At 35.8% G+C, this 21026-nt stretch overlaps 1 pseudogene; it reads left to right on the top strand.

Moving 5' to 3' along the window:
* Positions 1–12650: 12650 nt before the first annotated feature.
* LOC109449914 (succinate dehydrogenase cytochrome b560 subunit, mitochondrial pseudogene) lies at positions 12651–13140 on the top strand (annotated as a pseudogene).
* The last annotated feature ends 7886 nt before the right edge of the window (positions 13141–21026 follow it).

Genomic DNA, 21026 nt, shown 5'->3' with positions numbered 1-21026 from the left:
CCTCATAAAGAAGGCTTCCCCAAAGACCTCAGCAAAAGTGATTCCTTGTTTCTCTGAACTCCTGAAATTTTTGCTTATAATTTTCTCATGTCATTTGTCACTTTCCAGCAGTGGTTTCAGCTATTGACATTATTAAATTAATTTTCCTATAAGACAGAAAGCTTTTTGAAATTCTGGGCATTTATGAGCAAAAGATACATTGTCCATAGACATTCCAGAGCAAACATCAGCTAAGTTTGATCTTTGGGCTCTTCTACGTTTTGCAAATTTTTCTTAGGTATTCCTTGTACTTTAAAAAAAACAAAAACAAAAACAAAAAAACTGATATATCTATAATGCTTTATATTTAAAGGCATTTTTCAATGTAATTTCTCATTTGGTCCTCAGAAGAATTCTGTCACATAGTACTTTTACTAGCTCTATTTTACAAATGAAGGAACTTAGATAGTTAAGGGACCTGATGAAAGTCATACAATACTAACTACTTGATCAAGTTTGCAAATCCCACCCCCTGCTTTCTGCTGATGGTGTCATCAATAAAAACTGGAATGTTCTGTGGGATAGCTTACTAAAGTGACAGGCAAAGCCAAGTATTCAGTATATCTTCTTCATTGTTCTACAGATTTAGATAATATTATAGCCTTTAGCATTTTGGAGTTCCTTATCTATTAACAAACAACCCAATGATATTTTGCATTGTTATTGGTTGAAACCAGCTCACTTTTCCTCTAGCTGACATTTAATACCTACACAATTCTAGTGATTTGTCTAGTCTGTTGATGACCAATCTCATATCAAAGTTGCAGGATGCTGAGAACTCACAAAGAAGAGATAGGAGGTAACCTCCAAAATCAAACATCTCTATTTCAGGTGCAAGGGTCATACCACCAGGTCAACAGTTCCTTGATGATACCCCATCTTATAATGACAGGAAGAGATAAACCAACAAGATATTGTGAAACATAGATTTTTCCTCTAATTTATAAAAGCCTATTCAAAATGTGTGATTTTGAACTAGGTTGAAAACACATATGGCCTCATTTCTATGGGTTCAGCCAGGAATCATGAAATCAACAAATCAACTCTGAGATTCTTAACCCAGATCGGCTTTTGTCTTCTTATAAATTGTTCTAAGACTCTAAAGGAATGAAAGTTTCTATAAATAGGGCCCTGGAAAGAACAATACCTCTCATTTAAGAAATTCTGTTCTCCTCAATTAGGTTTTCACTTTCCTGTGGTCAGGGATCACAGTTCGCAGACCTGCTCTATCCCCCCTTAGCATCCCACTGACTCATACAGACAATGCCTAGTGAAAGCTCCTTGCCTTGAATTAGATTAATTCAAAGAGATAAGGTAACAAAGACAATTCCACATTTAGCATATACATGACAATGTACTAATCAACAAGTCAGTCTCAATAGTGCTCTGGATTACAGAAGGAAGGTTTAATTCTTGTTCTGGTTCCTTCAACTATTCCTATTTTACAGGTATCAGACCAATCAAAATTCCTTTCAAATATGGGAAAACTGAAGCACATGATTTAATTTCAAAAAAATTAATTAAAAAATAAGATATAACAGCTTATCAGAATATTAGGAATCCTCAGATTTCTGGTCAAGATGGCACGGTAAATAAATGCTGTGCTTGACTCCTCTCATGACCACATCAAAATTACAACTAAACTACAGAACAACCACCACTGAGAATCACCTGAAGTCTACTGAACTGAAGCCCTACAACTTAGGACATACTGAAGAAGCCACGTGCAGCCTGGTAGGAGGGGTGGAGACACAGAATGGGCTGATCCCACACTCGCATGTGACAATTAAAAACCAGGCGGGATAGCTCGGCTGCAGAGGTCTCCCCAGTTGGAGTGAGGGGTCCCAGCCACACACCAGGCTCCCCAGCCCAGGGTTCCAGTGCCTGGAAGAGAAGTCCCCATAATTTCTGGCTGTGAAAACCAGAGGAGATTATGGCTTGGTGAGACAGAGGGCAGCTAGAGTCCCAGGTGTGTTCCTCTTAAATGGCCCTCACATGGACTTGCTGGCAAACTCTCTTGCTCTGAGGTCCAGCACTGGAGCAGCAGCTCTAAAGGCACTAAGGACATATGGGGAGTAACTGAGTTGTCTGGCTTCAGGGCAATGGCTGGAGGGAAAACTTTCTACAAGACAGATGTTTTGTAGAATCCATTGTTTCTTTGTTGGGCCCTCCCCACTCCAGGCATGAAGATACAGGAGGGTGCCATATCTGGGTCTCCATCAACATAGATAACACCATTCATTGCACATTGGTGATTCTGTGACACCTCCACCTCTCCCAACTTTGGGGTACACCCAAGCTGCTTGCAGTGGCTTTTCCATACAAACAGCCTGTATTGCCTCATACTGCAGTCTTTCCTAAAATCTCTCAAAGGCTCACAAAACCCAAACAAGCACCATCTGGCTTCAGCATTTCCCATGCCTCTTGCTCAGGAGCCCCAAGCATAACACTAGCAGGAGCTGGCATCGGTTCATGGCTTGGCCTCTAGAGGCACCTCCAAGCCCAGCGAGGGTGGCTGTCATGTGCAGATTGATTTGTGGCTCATGCCAGGTGGCTCTAGACAGGGCACAGGCTGTGGCTGAACTTAGCCAGTGGCAGAGCCCCTCCTAGCAAGCCCAGGTGCTCGCACGCCTGGTGGCCGGTTTTGGACAAAGTGGAGCATCATTTGGCTGCATCCAAGGACAACACACCCAAAGGTCAGACTGAGAAGGGACCAGAGCCCTGCTAAAGCGAATCTTGCTCTGTAGGTTCAACTCCTGCACTATAGTCACAGCCAGTCCTCACAACAAATCAGCCTGAGGGTCAATCCCTCTTATTGATGTGCAAACAGCAACCAAGGCTCAACTACAATAGTAGGGCACACGCCAGCCACACAAGGGACACACCTGGAGTACCAGGTTGAGGGGACCAGGGAGACTGCGCCACTGGGTCCCACAGGAAACCTACTACATAAGGCCACTACACTAAGATCGAGAGGCATAGCAGCCCTACCTAATACATAGAAACAAACAGGGAGGCAGCCAAAATGGGGAGACAAAGAAACATGTCCCAAATAAAAGAACAAAGCTCCAGAAAAAGAACTAAACAAAATGGAGACAAGCAGTCCACCAGATGCAGAGCTCCAAACACTGGTCATAAGGATGTTCAATAGCCTCAAGGAGAACTTCAACAAAGAGATAAGAAACATAAAAATAGAGATAGAAAACATAAAAAAGAACTAGTTAGGAATAAAGAATAAAGTAACACAAAGGAAGACTACCTTAGAGGGAATTAACAGTAGATTAGAAGAAGCAGAGGATCAAATCAGTGATTTGGAAGGTAACGTATCAGAAAACACCCAATCAGAACAGCAAACCAATACAGAATCCATGGAAATGAAAATAGTTAAAGAGACGTCTGGGACAACATCTAGCATACCAATATTCACATCGTAGGGGTACCAGAAAGAAAAGATAGCAAGGGATTGAAAACCTATTTGAAGAAATAATGACGGAAAACTTCCCTAAATTGGGGAATGAAATAGACATATAATCCCAGAAAGCACACGGAGTTCCAAACAAGATGAACCCAAAGAGGCTCACACCAAGATACATCATAATTAAAATAGCAAAGGTTAAAGAGAGAATCTTAAAAACAGCAAGAGAAAAGCAGTTAGTTACCTACAAGGGAGCTCCCATAAGACAACTAGCTGACTTCTCAACAGAAACTTTACAGGTCAGAAGGAATTGGCAGAAAATATTCAAAGTGATGAAAAGCAAGGACCTACAACCAAGATTATTCTACCCGGTAAAGTTATCATTTAGAATCAAAGGACAGATAAAGAGAGTCCCAGACAAGTAAAAGATAAAGGAGTTCATCAATATCGAACCAGTATTAGAAGGAAATTTAGAGGAAGTATTTTAAAATGAAAATATATATATATCAAAATATGAATAATAAAATGGCAATAACTATGTACCTATCAACAATTACTTTCAATGTAAATGGATTCAGTGCTCCAATCAAGAGACACAGGGTGGCTGAATGGATACCAATATGAGACCCTTACATGTGCTGCCTACAAGAGACTCACTTCAGATCAAAAGACACACACAGAGTGAAAGTAAAGAGATGGAAAAAGATATTTCATAAAAATGGAAACAAACAAAAAGCAGGGGTAGCAATATTTACAACAGACAAAATAGACTTTAAAACAAAGGCTATAAGAGACAAAGAAGGACCCAATAACCCCATTTCTGGCTATTTAACTGAATGAACCGAAAATGCTATTTCAAGGGGACGTGTGCATCCATATGTTCATTGCAGCACTGTTTACAATGGCCAAGATGTAGAAGCAGCCTGAGTGTCCAACGATGGATGAATGGATAAAGAGGAGGTGATACACATATACAATGGAATATTGCTCGGCCAGGGAAGGGAACAGGTTATTGCTATCTGCGATTAATTATGGTTTTTGCCATGGTGCTGAGAGGAGTATGTCATACAGAGAAAGACAGATGCAATGTGATTTAGCTGGTATGTGGAATCTAACGAACAAAATAACCAAACAAATAAAACAGAAACAAACACATAGATACAGAGAACATTTTTGATGGTTGTCTGATGGGACGGGTGGTGGGAGGGTTGGTGAAAAAAGGAAAGGGATTAAGAAGTACAAACTGGTGGTTACACAATAGTCATGGGGATGTAAAGTAAAGTATAGGGAATATAGTCAATAATATGGTAATAACTAAGTATAGTGCCAGGTGGGTACTAGACTAGTCAGGGGGACCACTTCTTAAATTATATAAATGTCTAACTATTATGCTGTACACCTGAAATTAATATAAAATAATACTGAATGCCAAGTGTAATTGAAAAACAAAATTTTAAAGGGGGGGGGCAAAAGGGGATAAGAGGTCCAAATTTCCAGGTATAAAACAGATAAGTCATGGTGATGTAATATACAGCATAGGGAATATAGTCTATGATACTGTGATACCATGGTACAGAGTCAGATGGTTGCTGGGCTTATCATGGTGATCACTTCTTTAGGTATATAAATGTTGAATAACTATGGTGTACACCTGAAACTAATATAATATTGTATGTTAGCTATATTTTAATAGAAATATTTTTATAAAAAGAATATTAGTTATCCTATACAGGACACATTTAGACTCCTTATTTAATCTATGACAAAGAATTTTTAAATAATAATTATTTATACATACTGAAAGAAAGAAATGTTAATGTTGTTCCTGCTGAGATATTTTTCAAATTATTTAACTTACTAAACAATGCAATGCCCTAATGTTTTGTTTGTTTGTTTGTTTGTTTTTTATTAGTTTCAGGTGCAGAAAACAAAGTAATACTTAGACGTTTATCATTTATATCCCTCACACTGTGTCAACCCCCCCACCCCCTATCCACTATCCCTCTGACATCGCACACAGCCAATACATTTCCATTGTCTCTATTCCTAATGCTGTATTCCGTTTCTTGTAAGTATATACACATATATACACATATATATAAACTTGTAGTTGACATTCATTATTGTTCAGCTTCAGCTTCAGGTGTACAATGCAGTTAGAGCCACATACACTTCTTTGGCTCCCAAATGTTTTCAGCAATAACTTTTTCCTTGTTAATTTCCAAGTCTTGGCTGTATTTCCTGATACTTTCAAACATATGTCACGTACGAAATATGAAACTTTTCTAAGCCGAATTTTGGCATGAGGGAATTTTGGAAGTTGCATAGGAAGATTTGGGTTAAATAAACAGGACAGCTTGAAGCTGCCACAACTTCATAACAGTTTTACCTTGTTCAACTGTCGCCATGTCAACAAAGGCAAGGACAGTAACAAGGGGTGAGTGGGCTCTGATAAAAATTTCAACATGACGTGAAACACACCTTGAAGTATAAGATCTTACCCTGTAACTAACTTTTCAAAAAGAATCACTCAAAATAGTAATTAATTTGTATAGGATACAAGATATGAGGTAAACTTAAGACACTGATAACAAATGTAATACAATACTGATATTAATCACCCTAGTTCCCTGAGACTCACAGTCAAAAGAAATATACAGGTAAAGCAATGTGAAAATTATTCTTAACCTTCAAGATTTTCTATACTTATAGCATTTGGAAAATGCCAGACATCTCCAATTATATAAAATCTATTTTCTTCAGATACTCTAAACCTGATTTTGTGAAGAATTACTAAGTAATAAATAGATAAAAAGATGTGAATTTATCACAGATATCTATCAATACTTGAGGACCAAGAGATACCCTTAGGCACATTTTTCTTTTCCTTATAAACATTCAGCTTCATTATATAGGTAAGTAGGAAGAAAGCAAGTATAATAAAAAGAAATCTGAGATGGAAGCATGAAACAGGGTCTTAGTCCCAATTTCATCCTTTTCTAAAATAGTGAATTGAGTGCAATGGCCACGATTATTCACCCCTCCCTACATCTACAACCTTTCAAATGTTGCTTAGTAGTTCATTAATACATAGAGACTATTTTGTCACCCCTGTGACTTGCTGAGCCAATAAAATGCAAAGGAAATGATATTTTGCCACATTGAAACCTAGAGATATGGTACACCTTCTGAGTTTGCTCCCCTCACCTTCACTACAAGAACATGCCTGAACTAGCCTACTGGAAGATGAGACACATAGAACAGAGGTGAATCAGTTCAGTGACTCAGGTGAGGCCCCAGACATATGAGAGAGCAGAGGCAAGATTCGCAAAGTCACCTAGCCAATTCACACCTGATAGTCACAACTGACATGTCAGAGAGCCTCACCAAGCCCAGTCCAAATCAGCGGAAACCACCCAGCTAAGCAACATGTTTAGCTGTTCTAAGATTCTGGTTGCTATTCTCAGCTTCTAAATTTGTTTTGTTTCAATGCAGCAATAGCTAATTGTTACCTCTGGCTTACTCAAGTGACCTCCTTGTTTAACTGACAGAATAGTATAGGTAATTAATAACAAGTATCTGTGTATATTTTAGAAAAGTAATAAAATAAAAATCCACAAATAGCTCTTTGTTTATAAATATCTGCATGTTTCATCTATCGGAATTAAGTATTAAATTTGGGCTCAAATGAAAAAACTGGCTCAGTTACAGATCAGCAGATGGCACCTATTCAAGTACCAAGAGGAGCTTGATTAACAGATTTGAAAAGGTTTAAAAAAATCAAACAATAAAATTATCTTTGTATGTCATTGATTTTTAAATGAAGAGATTATTTTAGCAACTTAATTATTCAATTCAATTTTTAAAAACTTTCTTTTCACTTGGACTTACTTTTAAATTTCCCTTAAGACTAGCTTAGTCTGGGAGATTTTAGGTTTAAATGGAATTTGGCTGACTATCGCTCCTTTCTCCTAAAATACCTACACAAACCAGGAAAAAAAAGCAACACTGAAAAATTGACTATTACCTAAATTTAGAGGGAATTCCCTTTAACTGTTAAACAGATGGAGCTGAAATGAGCAAAGCAGGCAATGGCTGACCCATGTATTACTCTTAAAATGATCCTTCCATCACTCTGGAGGGTAGAGAAATCTCTTTCTCATTGACTCTCTGACCCTCTGGCTTGGAGAGACGTACTTACATCCAACCAGGAAAAATAAAAAGATTATTTCTCAACTGAGTAGAAGGAAATATGACATGGCCATAATACTGTTTCCCCTTACCCTGCTCAGACTCCTCAACATCTTTTTACATCCTGCAACACCCCATAATAAAAGGACAGAGGAAGAAAAGAGTACATGAGGATTAGAGATCTCATATCCCACTATGGATGGTGTGATCACATAGTTTTATATGGTAAGGAGAAGAGACTTACAGGAGCCTTTTATAAGTTTCTTTTAGGAGACTAAAATGTACCCCATGAACTCAGATTGCCAGAGAATGAGACTTGAAGCTAAGCAGTGCTATTATCATGGCTTAGCTAGAAGAACCAACTTAGTAAATGCCTACAATCTAGAATTTATGCTAGAAACTAAGCATATCTACCCACGTTGCAGTAGAAATTAGTTCAGTCAACTCCCATGTACACTGGTTCCCCTCCGTTATCCATGGGGGACATGTTCCAAGCCCACCAGTAGAAGCCTGAAACCATAGATAGTACCAAACCATATATATGGACTATGCTTTTTCCTATACATACATACTTTTTTCACTTAAAAGAAGAACTGAAGGGCTTCTCTTTGGCATATATGAATTGCCTGCATCACTACTCTTGCTCTTTGGGGCTATTATTAAATAAAATAAGAGTTACTTGCACACAAGCACTGAGATACCTTGACAAAAATTGATCTGATAACCAAGAGGACCGCCAAGTGATTAATGTGCAGGTAGCTATGCATGCAGCATAAAGATACTGGACAGAGGGATATTCACAACCTGGGTGGGATGGAGCAGAAGGACGGGAGATCTCATCACACTACTCAAACCCACCTGTAATTTAAAACTTATAATTGTTTATTTATGGAATTTTCCATTTAATATATTCAGACCATGGTTAACCACAGGTAACTGAAACTGCATAAACTGAATCCAAGGATAAGGAGGAACTACTATAGAGAACAAGAAGCCCATCCACACATATACTCTGTTGGCAGATACTAAATAAAAGATAGATATTATCTTTCAAGAAAGAGTGAAAAAAAATTAAAAATTTATCAAAATAGAGCCAGTGGACTTCCACTTCTGGGAATGTGTAGTAGATGTACTTTTCACTATTTCTCCTGCTAAGTACACCTGAAAAATTCTGGATGTGTTTAGATAAAACAAATTTTAACAAGTACTCTGAAAGGTAAGGAAAAGAAGGCAGATTAACTAGGGACCTCAGGACTGAAGAAAAGATGTGATGGGAGTTCCCTTGGTTTTTCTATTGCCTTGTATAACCCAAATTTGGAGCTGAAGAATTTGAAAGCCGGAAAATGCCAAAGGGTAGAGATCCCCTTAAAAAAGCCGCAACAAAAACTCTCCCTCCAGCAAAAGGAGCAGGAAAGGCTAGCCTTGCATGACAGAGAACTTTTAGACAATAACAGCTTTATTACACCCAAACACTATAAGCCATGAACTAGAAAGAACTAAAATCAGATGAAAATCATAATAATAATCAACACATACCGATACTGTGATGACAGACATGTTAGAATTATTTGACAATTTTTTTAAAAAGCTATATTTGGACAAATGTATAATGACTTATATCCATCATTATATTATCATATGAAATATTTTCACTGCTCTAAAAATTCTCTGTGCTCCACCTATACATCCCTTACCCACCCCACATAACCCCTTGCAACCACTAATCTTTTTGCTGTCTCCATAGTTTTGCCTTTTCCAGAATATCACATGGTTCAAATCACATAGCATATAGCCTCTTAAGATTGGCTTCTTTCACTTAATAATATGCATTTAAGGTTTTTTCATGTCTTTTCATGATTTGATAGTTCATTTCTTTTTTTTTTTTTACCACTGAAAAATATACCATTGTCTAGATGTACAACAGTTGATTTATCCATTCACCTGCTAAAGGGCATCTTAATTGCTTTTGAGTATTGGCAATTAGAATAAGTTGCTATAATCATCTTTGTGAAGGTTTTTTGCATGGACATCAAATTGGTAAATCAAATGCCAAAGAGCACAACTGCTGGATCATATTGCAAGAATATGTTTAATTTTGTAAGAAAGTTCCAAACTATATCCCAAAGTGGCTATAACATTTTGCATTCCCCCTAGTAATGAATGAGAGTTCCTATTGTTCTACATTTCAACCAGCATTTGGTTTTTGAATTGTGGCCATTCTAATAAGTTTTAATTGTATCTCCTTGCTTTGCTGTGCCTTTCCCTGATGATGGAACATCTTTTCATGTCTATTTGCCATTTGTATAAACCCATAGAGTATACAACACTAAGAGTGAAGCTTAATGAAAAATATGACATTTGGGTGATTATGATGTGTCAGTGTAAATTCATCAATTGTAACAAATGTACCCCTCTGGTGGGGAATGTTGATAACAGGAGAGGCTGTGCATGTGTGGGGGCAAGAGGTATATGAAAACTCTCTACCTTCCTCTCAATTTTGCTGTAAACCTAAAAGTGCTCCAAAAACATAAGTTCTTTAAATATTAAAAGCCATCATAAAAAAATGTTTCAAAAAATAATTATAAGAACACTTGAATCAAATGGGAAAAAAATCGAAAGTCCCAGCAAAAAGAAAAAAAAAGAAAAAAGAAAGAAAGAAAGAAAAAGAAAATCTCAGCAAAGAAATAGAAGATCTAAAGAAGAACTAAACGGAAACATTAGAACTGAAAAATACAATAACCAAAATATAAAACCCAATGTATGGACTCAACAAAAGAATGGAGGTGACAGAGAAAGAATCACTGAACTTGAAATCATGCAACAGAAATTACCCAATCTGAACAACAGATAAAATAGACTGGGGAAAAAATGAACAGAACCTCAGGAATTTGTGACTCCATAACAAAGGATCTCATCTTTGTGTGATGAAAGTCCCAGATTAGAGGAGGAAGACACTAAGGCTGAAAAGTACTTAAGAAGATAATAGCTGAAAACTTCCCAAATTTAGCAAAAGACCTAAATCTACAGAATCAAGAAAGCAAGCAAACCTCAAACATGATAAACCTAAAGAAATCCATATCATGATAAAAATACAGTTAAACTTCTGGAAACTAAGACAAAACAAAAATCTTCAAAGCAGCTACAGAAATGAAACTAACTATGAGGGAAAACCATTTAAATGGCAGTGAATTTTTATCAGAAACCATTGAAACTAGAAGAAAGTAGCGCAACAGTATTTTTTTGCAGAAGTATCAAAATGCAATAGTCCTGAAATCAGAATCTTATATTCAGTGAAAATATTCTTCAGGAATGAAGGAAAAATCAATATATTCTCAAATTAAGAAAAGCTAAGACAATGTGTTACCAGCAGATATGCAATTAAAAATGGCCACAGAGGCATTAAACGAAATTAAATGATTACATTAGGAATCACGCAACATCAGGAATGAAGAAAGAAGACAGTAAGCAAAAATATTGATAATAGGATTGACTTTCCTTCTCCTTTTGAGTCTCCTAAAGTACGTTTAATGGTTTAAACACAATTGTAGTAGTATCCAATATATATATACAAAATATTTAGGACAACTTTGTTATGAATGGTGGGGAGCAAAAGGAGATAAAAGGGCAGCAAGTTTTCTACACTTCATGGAAAGTAGTAAAGCAAACCATACCTATAGACTAATTGTTACATATAGATAATGTAATAGCTAGGACAACCATTAAAAAAAGGCTATATAAAAAGATATACTCGGGAATGTCATAGAAACGGCAGTGTGAGGGATGCTTCTTGAAATCTCCCCTGGAAGTTATTAATACCACAAATTGAACACCTTTAATTCCACAAAAAATATACTCAAAGCCACTATAAATAAATCAAAATAAAATTCTCAAAAATTTTAAGTAACACACAGGAAAAAGACAGAGAGAACAAAAGAAACTAAAATAGCAGAGTTAAGCCCTAATATATTAAAATTGCATTAATTTAAGTGGTCTAAATATACCCATTAAAAGACAGAGAATTGGACAGTAGATTAAGGAACATAACCCAACTATAAGCTATCTACAAGAAATTAAATTCAAATGTAACAATAAAGGCAGTAAAATAATGGAGAAAGATAAAGCAGGAAAAAGAAAGCAAAAGTGATTCCATAAATATCAGATGAAGTAAACTTCAGAGCAAAGGAAATTACCAGAAAGACAGGGACATTATCTAATTATATAAGGATCAATCCATCAAGATTAGCAATCTTAACTGTGTATGTACCAAAACAACAGAACTGTGAAATATGTAAAGCAAAAACTATTAGAACTGGAAAAGAAATAGGAAAACGCACAATTATAATTGAAGAATTCAATAATCTTCTCTCAAAGATGGATAGAACAACTAGGCAGAGAAGCAGCAAGGATACAGAAGAATTCAACACCATCAACCAATGGGAACTGATTGACATTTGTAGGACAATTCTATCCAACCAGAGCAGAATATACGTTCTTTTCAAATGCCCATAGAATATATACCAAGATAAACTATATACAGGACCATAAAATAAACTGCAACAAATTTAAATTTAAATTCTTTAAAGTTAAAATAAGTAAATAAATAATTAAAATCATATACAGTATGTTCTCTAACAACAATGGAATCAAACACTAGAAATTAATAAGAGAAAGATAAGAGATAAATCTCCAAACATTTGTAATCTAAATAATACACTTCTGAATAAATTGAGAGTTAAAAAGGAAGTCTCAAGAGAAACAATAAAATATAAATTGAATGGGAGAAAATAAAAATGTAACATATCAAAATCTGTGAGACTCGGCTAAAACAGTGCTAAGAGGGAAATTTATAATTCTAAAAGTATACATCAGAAAAAAGTCCAAACAAATAATCTAAGTTCCCAACTCAAGAAACTAGAAAAAGAAGAGCAAAATAAACCCAACGTAACCATAAGGAAGCAAGCAATAAAAATAACAGCAGCGACTTCTGTCTAGGCTGGAACTCAAGATGGCTACACTCTTGTTGAGACATGTTGGCCATCACTGCCTCCGTGCCCACCTTAGTCTTTGGCTGTGTATCAGAAATGCTCTTCTTTTGGGAACTACTGCCAAAGAGATGAAGAGGTCCTGGATCAAACCACCCTTTGCCTGCCTGTATCACTATCTACAGTTCGTTTCTTCCCATGGCTGTCAATTTGCCACCATGACACTGGTAATCCCTTGAGTTCGGAGGTCTCTCTTTTCGGCTTCTTAGCCCTGTTCATTCCTGGGAACTTTGAGTCTCTTTTGGAACCTGTGAAGTCCCTGTGTCTGGGGCCAGCCCTAATCCACACAATCAAGTTTGCTCTCATCTTCCTTTTCATGTATCACACCTGGAATGGGATCCAACGCTTGATGTGGGATGTAGTAAAGGGCCTGAAGATGTCCCAGTTACACCGGTCTGCAGTGATGTCTTGGTTCTTACTGAGTTGTCCCCTGTAGGACTGATAGCCATGTAAAGAGCTGAAGTTCCAACATCATCTTCTTACAGGTTATTACACTGAGCTATCTTCCTGTTTGTCACTCTTATCTCCTGCCAGGGTAAATTCTTTTGATTTGTTTAGACCCTTTTGTGCTTGCAGATTCCTTCTGGAGTTCAACAGTAGAGTACCTTACAGAACCACAGTAATGGAAAAAGATCCAGTTTTTCCCTTATTTCTAAAGATGAAATGAGGGCAAAAACTCTTTTCCCTGCGCCCAGCTTGTGGCCTACTCTGGACCTAGGAGTAGATTATATTCCTCACATTTGGGCCTTGATTTGTTCTTGAGGGTCAGCATTTGGCTCCTTCTTCTTGAGACAGTGAAAATGATGCCACCTCTGTGGCCTTGTACCATAGGCACTGGGAGCGGGGCTTCGGGTGCCATTGCCTGTGGGTTGATGGTATAAAAAACAATTCTGTTCATCAGTCCCAATCCAGGGCCTTTAGCACCTACACAGTGTGATTAAAGGAAGAAGGGGCGGAGGGTGATTGAGAATCGGCCTGTCCCAGATAGTTGGCTCTTCGAGCTTTGAGGAGAAGATCTATAGCTTTTGATGCAAGAGGAAGATCCAGAAAATTATTGTGGAATCTATTAAGGGTTATTTCTTCTCCTGCTGTTCCGGAAAAACAAGCCTCTTATTGTCATGTTTTCTAATCCAAATTCATGTGACCATCTTTTTCTGAAACTAAATTACTCAGTTTGTCTTTGAAAAAAAATAAGAGCAGAAATCAATGAAACAGAAAACAGGAAAAAAAATAGAGAACATTAGTGATACAGAGCTGGTTCTTTGAAAAACTCAGTAACATTGGCAATGTTCTAGCAGGAATGATAAAGAAAAAACGAAAGATGACACAATATCAGTTATGAAACAGAGGGTATTAAGTACAGATCCTACAGATATAGAAATAGATAGAATTGCAGAGAGCCCTTCCCAGTTCATTTAATGAAGCTAGTATTACCCAGATACCAAAACCACAGAGACAAAGCACAACAAAACACACTACTCTAAAAACACACACAAAAAATACACAGACCAATACCCTTCATGAGTATGGACACAAAAATCCTTAACAAAATATTAACAACTAGAATCCCACAATATACAAAAAAATTTATACAGAATTATACTAAGTGAAAATTATGCCAGGGATAAAAGTCTGGCTCAATAATAAAAAAAAAAATCTATCAATGGTTTAATATACAATGTATCAAAACACAATCTACCAATATAATCTAACAGGCTAAGGAAAATCACAGGATCATTACGATTACTGCAGAAAAAAAAAAACATGACAAAATTCTAATACATTCATGTTTTTAAAAACTAAGAAAAATATAAAAAGAAGGGAACTTCCTCAAATTGATGAAGAGCATCTATAAAAAGCCTACCGCTAACATGACATTTACACTGAAAGAGAATGCTTTCTCCCTAAGAAGAGGAACAAAGAATGTCCTCACTCTTCACTCTAATTTGACACAGTAAAGAACATTCTAACCAGTGCAATAAGCAAAAATAATGAATATGGATCAGAAAGGAAAATATAAATCGTCTGTATTTGCAGATGAAATGATTGTATACACAGAAAATCTCAAGGAACTTAAAAAAAACCTAGAACTAACAAGTAAGTTCAGCAAAGGTACGGAATACAAAATAAACACTTTTTTTTTTTTTTTTACATACGGTACTAGCAATGAGTATATGAGTCCCAAATTAATAAACAGAATTTCACTGACAATTGCTTTAAAAAGGTATAGAACTTGGATGCTAAAAAGTATTTAGAAAAAAACTGATGCAAGAATTCAAAGAATATCTGAATAAATAAAAAGATATAATATGTTTGTGGATTGAAAGTTCATCATAATAAAGATGTCATTTCTCTCCATCTTGTGACACCGGTACGAACACAATTCCTGTCAAAATTCCAGCAATACAGAGGGTGCCAAAAAATATATATACACACTTTAAGAAAGAAAAAACTGTATTAAAATTGTAATACTCAATATATACCGATAACAAAAGATGAAAACAAGTCACATTTGACTTCTGCAATTACAAGAGGTGCTCAAAGTGGCTACCATCAGCGTCTAGACACTTCTGATTACAGTGAAATACTGCTTGAGCAATGGTAACCAAAGTGTCTACTTGTATATATACTTTTTGGCACCCCTGGTATATGTACACATAAATATACATATATACTATATAATAAATTTTGAAATTGGGTAGACTTATTCCTAGCAGTTTATTCTTCTTTCTCAAAATTATTTTAGCTACTGTAGCTCTTTTACCTTTTCATATAAATTTTGGAATAATATCGTCCAAAAATATTGAGGGTGCCAAAAAAATGTATACAAATTGTATTCATCTTCTGTTATCAGTATATATTGAGTATTACAATTTTAATACAGTTTTTTTCCTTTCTTAGAATATAAATTTTTTTTTTTTTTTTTTTTTTTTTTGCACCCTCTGTACAGTTGCAATGCTGAATGCTGACAAGGATACAGAAACTAGATCACTAATGCATTGCTGGTGGAAATGTAAAGTGATATAGACACTCTAGAAAACAGTTTGGAAGATTTCTTAAAAATTAACATGCAACTACCATACAAACTAGCAATTGCACCCCTGGGCATTTATTCCAGAGAAATGAAGATTAGATTCACACAAAAACCTGTATAGAAATGTTTATAGACACTTTATAGCTCAAAATTGGAAGCAACTCAAAATGTCTTTCAAAAGGTGAATGGTTAAATTGTGGTTTGTTTACCATGGAATACTACTCAGAAATAAAAAGGAACAAACTATTGATATACACAACATCTTGGATGAATCTTCATAGAACTAAGATGAGTGAAAAAAAGTCAATCCTCAAACATTAGATATTATATCTATCCATTCATATAACGTTCTTGATATGACAAAATCATAGAAATTACTTGTACAAAGTAATCAATTTAATTTATCAATATAGATCCCACACAAAATACTAAAATAACAAACGTAACTGAATTATGTATAAACCGCCCACTATGACCAAGTGAGATTTACCCCTAGACTGTAAGGATGGATTAATATTAAGATATACGTTAACATATACTCAAATTTTCAAGTTTATTTTTTTAAGTTTCAATAGATAGCAGAAACATATTGGATCCTAATCAATAACCATAGGTTTTTAAACTTTAATTAATTAGCTAAACTTTTTAATCATTAACTAATGACAGCAAAGGTGAAATGAAATAGCATTTTCTAACTCTTTGGCAGGAATCTGAAATAATATACTTTTCCAAGGGAAAAATATTCATATTTATTAAAACAAACCTTTAAAATATTCCTGTCTTTTTAACCATTCATTTCACCTCTAAGACTGTATTAATGAAATAATCATGGTCTAGACAAATACATATGGACAAAACTATTCATCACAGTATGGTAATAGAAAAAAATTTAGGGTAACTAAATACGGCTTACTATTAGTAGCCATTAAAAATAATGTCTTTGAAGAATGTCAAGTAACTTAAGGTAAGATTACAGATAAAAAGCTGCAGGTAAAAGCAGAATCCAAGACTGTACGCGGAGCATAATTCCAACTGTGTTACACACACACACATACACGACTCAAGCACAGATGTTGCATATATATTAAATATTAGCTGTGTTTGTTTAGAGAGTAGGGTTATAGCTAATTTTTGTTTTCTTTGTACACCACTAAAGTTAAACTCCCTGAGAGCAAAAATACATCTGTCTTATTCATTGCTTTGTTTTCAACTCATATATAATAAGTGCTAAAGAAACATAGCTTGAGTGAGTGAATATTTTTAATTTTCTAAAATAAGGGTTTATTGTTTTCTTATGGGACAAATTCAATCATTATTTTAAAATATGTGTATGTATATATAATCTGTACTTGAGTAAATTCTATTCACTGTTTGTAAATGGGCTAATTTCTGTATATGAAAATATATGCACCATGTAATTCCAATCCAAAAGATTTTGATCCCCAAATCAAGTCTGTACATCAGAACATCAAACTTTTATTAGTTATTTATTTTGCTCAACAAAGAATATTTAGGAAATATATCCACTTCCATAGTCTTTTTGACTTTACATCTCCCTGCTTCTTCTCAATTTCCACACCAAGAAGTGTAGTTAGATAGTTATTATAAGTACAATTCAGGGGGAATAAACTTGAGCACTCATTACTGAAATGTTTTCATAGAGATAAGGTTTATTCTTTAATAAATAAAAATTTAAAGTATATTTAAAATGAAGTTGTAAGTGATTCTCAGGATTATATGAAAATAACGAGATTCTTGGTCAAAATTTCATTCAGTAATACATGCGGAGCTTTGCGATCCTCCAGGAGAAACAGTGGGTCCAAAGAACAAATGTTGGACAAACTCTTTGATTGCAATGGTGGTGGTGGATTCAAATTAGTTCAAGCAAAAAGAAAATTTAATGCTTCACCAAATCAGGAAGTCATAGATACATATGGCATTTGGCACAGTGAACTCAATGGGCTCAGACAATATTATCTCTCCTCTCTCCATTTCATTATTCTATCACTCTACCTACCTATATTTTGCATGAAGGCTGTCACCACATGGTACACAAGCAAGCCAACCACATCTTTCCAGGTTAACATCCCCAGCTTAACGTTTCCAGAAATAGACTTTCCCTCTCTGCTATATATCAATCCGATGGAATACTCTGCTTGACCCTTACCCAAGGCTGGTTAAACTCAGGTTGCCTAGTCTGTCCAGGACTTCTGACACCAACTGCAATGAGTAAGACAAAATCAGAGGGAACAATCCCCACAAGACCACCCTCTCTTCAGACCCCAGTCACAAGTTCAGGGGCCCCAAAAAGGCCACCCTCACCTCAGACCAGTTAGCTACAAATTCAGGGGATCCCATGACCACCCTCAGGTTCGATCATTGACTAGAAAAACTCAGAGGACTCAGGAAAACATTAGAGTTATCATTACAGTTTTATTATACCAAAAGAATACAGGTTTGAACTAGCCAAAGGAAAAGATACATAAGCAATCTGACAATTAAATTCCCGAACTTGTTGCAACGATGTTGCTAACCTTTTGTTGATATCAGCGGGATTATTCATTATGAATTTGTACCAACTGGACAGTTAACCAAATGTACTATTTGGAAGTGCTGAAAAGGTTACATGAAAAAGTTAGACGACCTGACCTTTTTGCCAACGATTCGTGGCTCTTGAATCATGACAATGCACCAGCTCAAATGGCACTGCCTGTGAGGGAGTTTTTAGCCAATAAATAAATAACTGTGTTGGAACACCCTCCCTAGTCACCTGATCTGGCCCCCAATGACTTCTTTCTTTACCCGAAGATAAAGGAAATATTGAAAGGAAGACATTTTGATGACATTCAGGACATCAAGGGTAATACAATGATAGCTCTGATGGCCATTCCAGAAAAGAGTTCCAAAACTGCTTTGAAGGGTGGACTAGGTGCTGGCGTGGGTCCCTAGCTTCCCAAGGGGAGTACTTTGAAGGTGGCTGTAGTAATATTCAGCAATGAGGTATGTAGCACTTTGTCTAGGGTGAGTTCACGAACTTAATTGTCTGAGCTTGTAGGGCAAAGTCTGGAATGGTTACAGGTGCAAAGCTGATCATCCTCAGGGACACATTACTCTCCCAGCACCAATATATGACAATCCTTTAAAAGTACTGCCAGCTAACGGAGCTCACCCAAGTTTCTGTGGCCAGAGCTTTTATTGGGGTTTCATACGTAGGTATGATTGATTGAATAATAACCCACATGGTTTAATCAATCTCCAGCCCACATAATTCCCAGAAGTCAGGCTGATATCACATGGTCTGAAGGGTGCACCATAAGTCACTCTGTTAACATAAAGCACCACATGTGGTCTAATGGGCCCACCATGACTAACAAAAACACTCCTATTAGGAAATTCCAAGGTTTAGAGGTTACGTCCTAGGAACTATGGCAAAGACCAGGCTTCTCATTGAACTGAAGCCAAATTCTTTATTACACAACCCTATTTGCCCATCCCTAAAAGAATCAATCACTTCAATCACTAAGATTTAGTAAAAGAAATCATCTGATTGGCCAAAATGGATCTGTTTACATCCCAGTGGTGAGAGCATGGGGTGCTAGAGAAAAAGTTCCCAGAAGGAACCATAGAATAAAGCTAGGATAATACATAAGTGGAACAGATGTAACTTTGAGACACAGTTGTCCATTATAACTGGTCACAAACATTACTTCCAAAAACAACAAAAGAACAAGACAAACAAATGAGAAAAAAAACTCATAGACACAGACAATAGTTTAGTGGTTACCAGAGGGTAAGGGGGGTGGCGGGTGGGAGATGAGGGTAAGGGGGATCAAATATATGGTGATGGAAGGAAAACTGACTCTGGGTGGTGAACACACAATGGGATTTATAGGTGATGTAATACAGAATTGTATACCTGAAATCTATGTAATTTTACTAACAATTGTCGCCCCAATAAATAAAAAAATAAAAAAATAAAAATAAAAAACATTACTTCATTATCCAAAAATATTCATATTTTTAAAAACTAATAGGATTTTTAGGAGAGATAGGAAGAAATGGTTCTAAAAACCCCATGATCAGAAGCTAATCAAATAGAAATCGTTCTGCGTAAAGTATTAAGTATGCAATTATGAAAACTATTTGAAGAATATGGTTTCAAAAAACATTTGTCTGTAGTATGAACTTTAAAATTAGGAATACATTTTTCTTTTTCTTTCCTTTGTATCGCAATGCCTAAAAAAATAAAACTGTTTTTATTTGTGAAAGAAAAACATCATTCTAAGTCTCAGTTTTCTTATTGGCAAAATGAAGTTATTACTTACCTACCATATAGGATTATTAAGAGGATTAGAGAAAATGTTTCTAAAATGCCAAGCACAATGTCTGACATCTAACAAACTGTATCTGTTGTTTTTGCTGCTCCAAATTAAAAGCCACAGCCCAGATATAGCAAGTATAAACCAAATTTGAGTGATCACTACCTAGGAAGAACTGAACTCCGAAGAATCATGTTTAAGTGCTTTAGAATGAACGAGCAGTGCATAAAGGAAAAGAGATTTGAGACAGGAAACAAAAGTCCCGATTTCATGCTTCTTTCCCACCACTTTATGTACTAAGCAACCATGGACAAGTCACTTTACCTCTGCTGCCCTCAACTATTAAATCTGTAAAGTGGGGATAAAAGCACATTTTTTTTTACTATCTTACACGATTCTTTATGTGATATGTTCAGATAGTATTATAAAAAATGAGTGGCAGTAGTAGTTACAGGACCATCTTTCACTTTGTACATATGAAAAATACTACACAATTAGGGCAAAATATTAAACTCCAACTGCTTGTACAATTATGGTGTCAAGAGAGAAAAGTTGTTTCTATTACTCCACAAATATGAGAAACAACTTACCACATTAAAAAACGTATAAAATGTTAAGTATATATCTAGTAATATATGTCATGTCAAGGATTACAATTTAAGATAGAAGAAAAGATAGACGGCTGTAAACTTGTACCTTTAACAGTATTAATAGCAGAACTAACCAACGCCAATCCTATCAACTGGAATATTGACAGTAACACAGCACGATAGAATTAGGAACATCATCTTCTGAATACCCAAGCTCCAAGACTCATGGGAACAAATTTCTCAGGCCACATAAAATATATTTAGTTTCATTATATTAAGAATCATATGATTTAAACAATGACTTTTAGCCTGAGTTAGTAGAATTTCTAAGTTGTGACCAAAGCATATATCTAGGGCCCAAGACAAGCTTTCTCATTAATAATAAGCATCTTCCCT

The sequence above is a fragment of the Rhinolophus sinicus genome, chromosome 16 (assembly GCF_057876585.1).
Source record: "Rhinolophus sinicus isolate RSI-liver-muscle chromosome 16, RSI-T2T, whole genome shotgun sequence".
In the NCBI taxonomy this organism is placed as follows: domain Eukaryota; kingdom Metazoa; phylum Chordata; class Mammalia; order Chiroptera; family Rhinolophidae; genus Rhinolophus; species Rhinolophus sinicus.
This window is presented reverse-complemented; position numbering and strand designations above follow the sequence as displayed.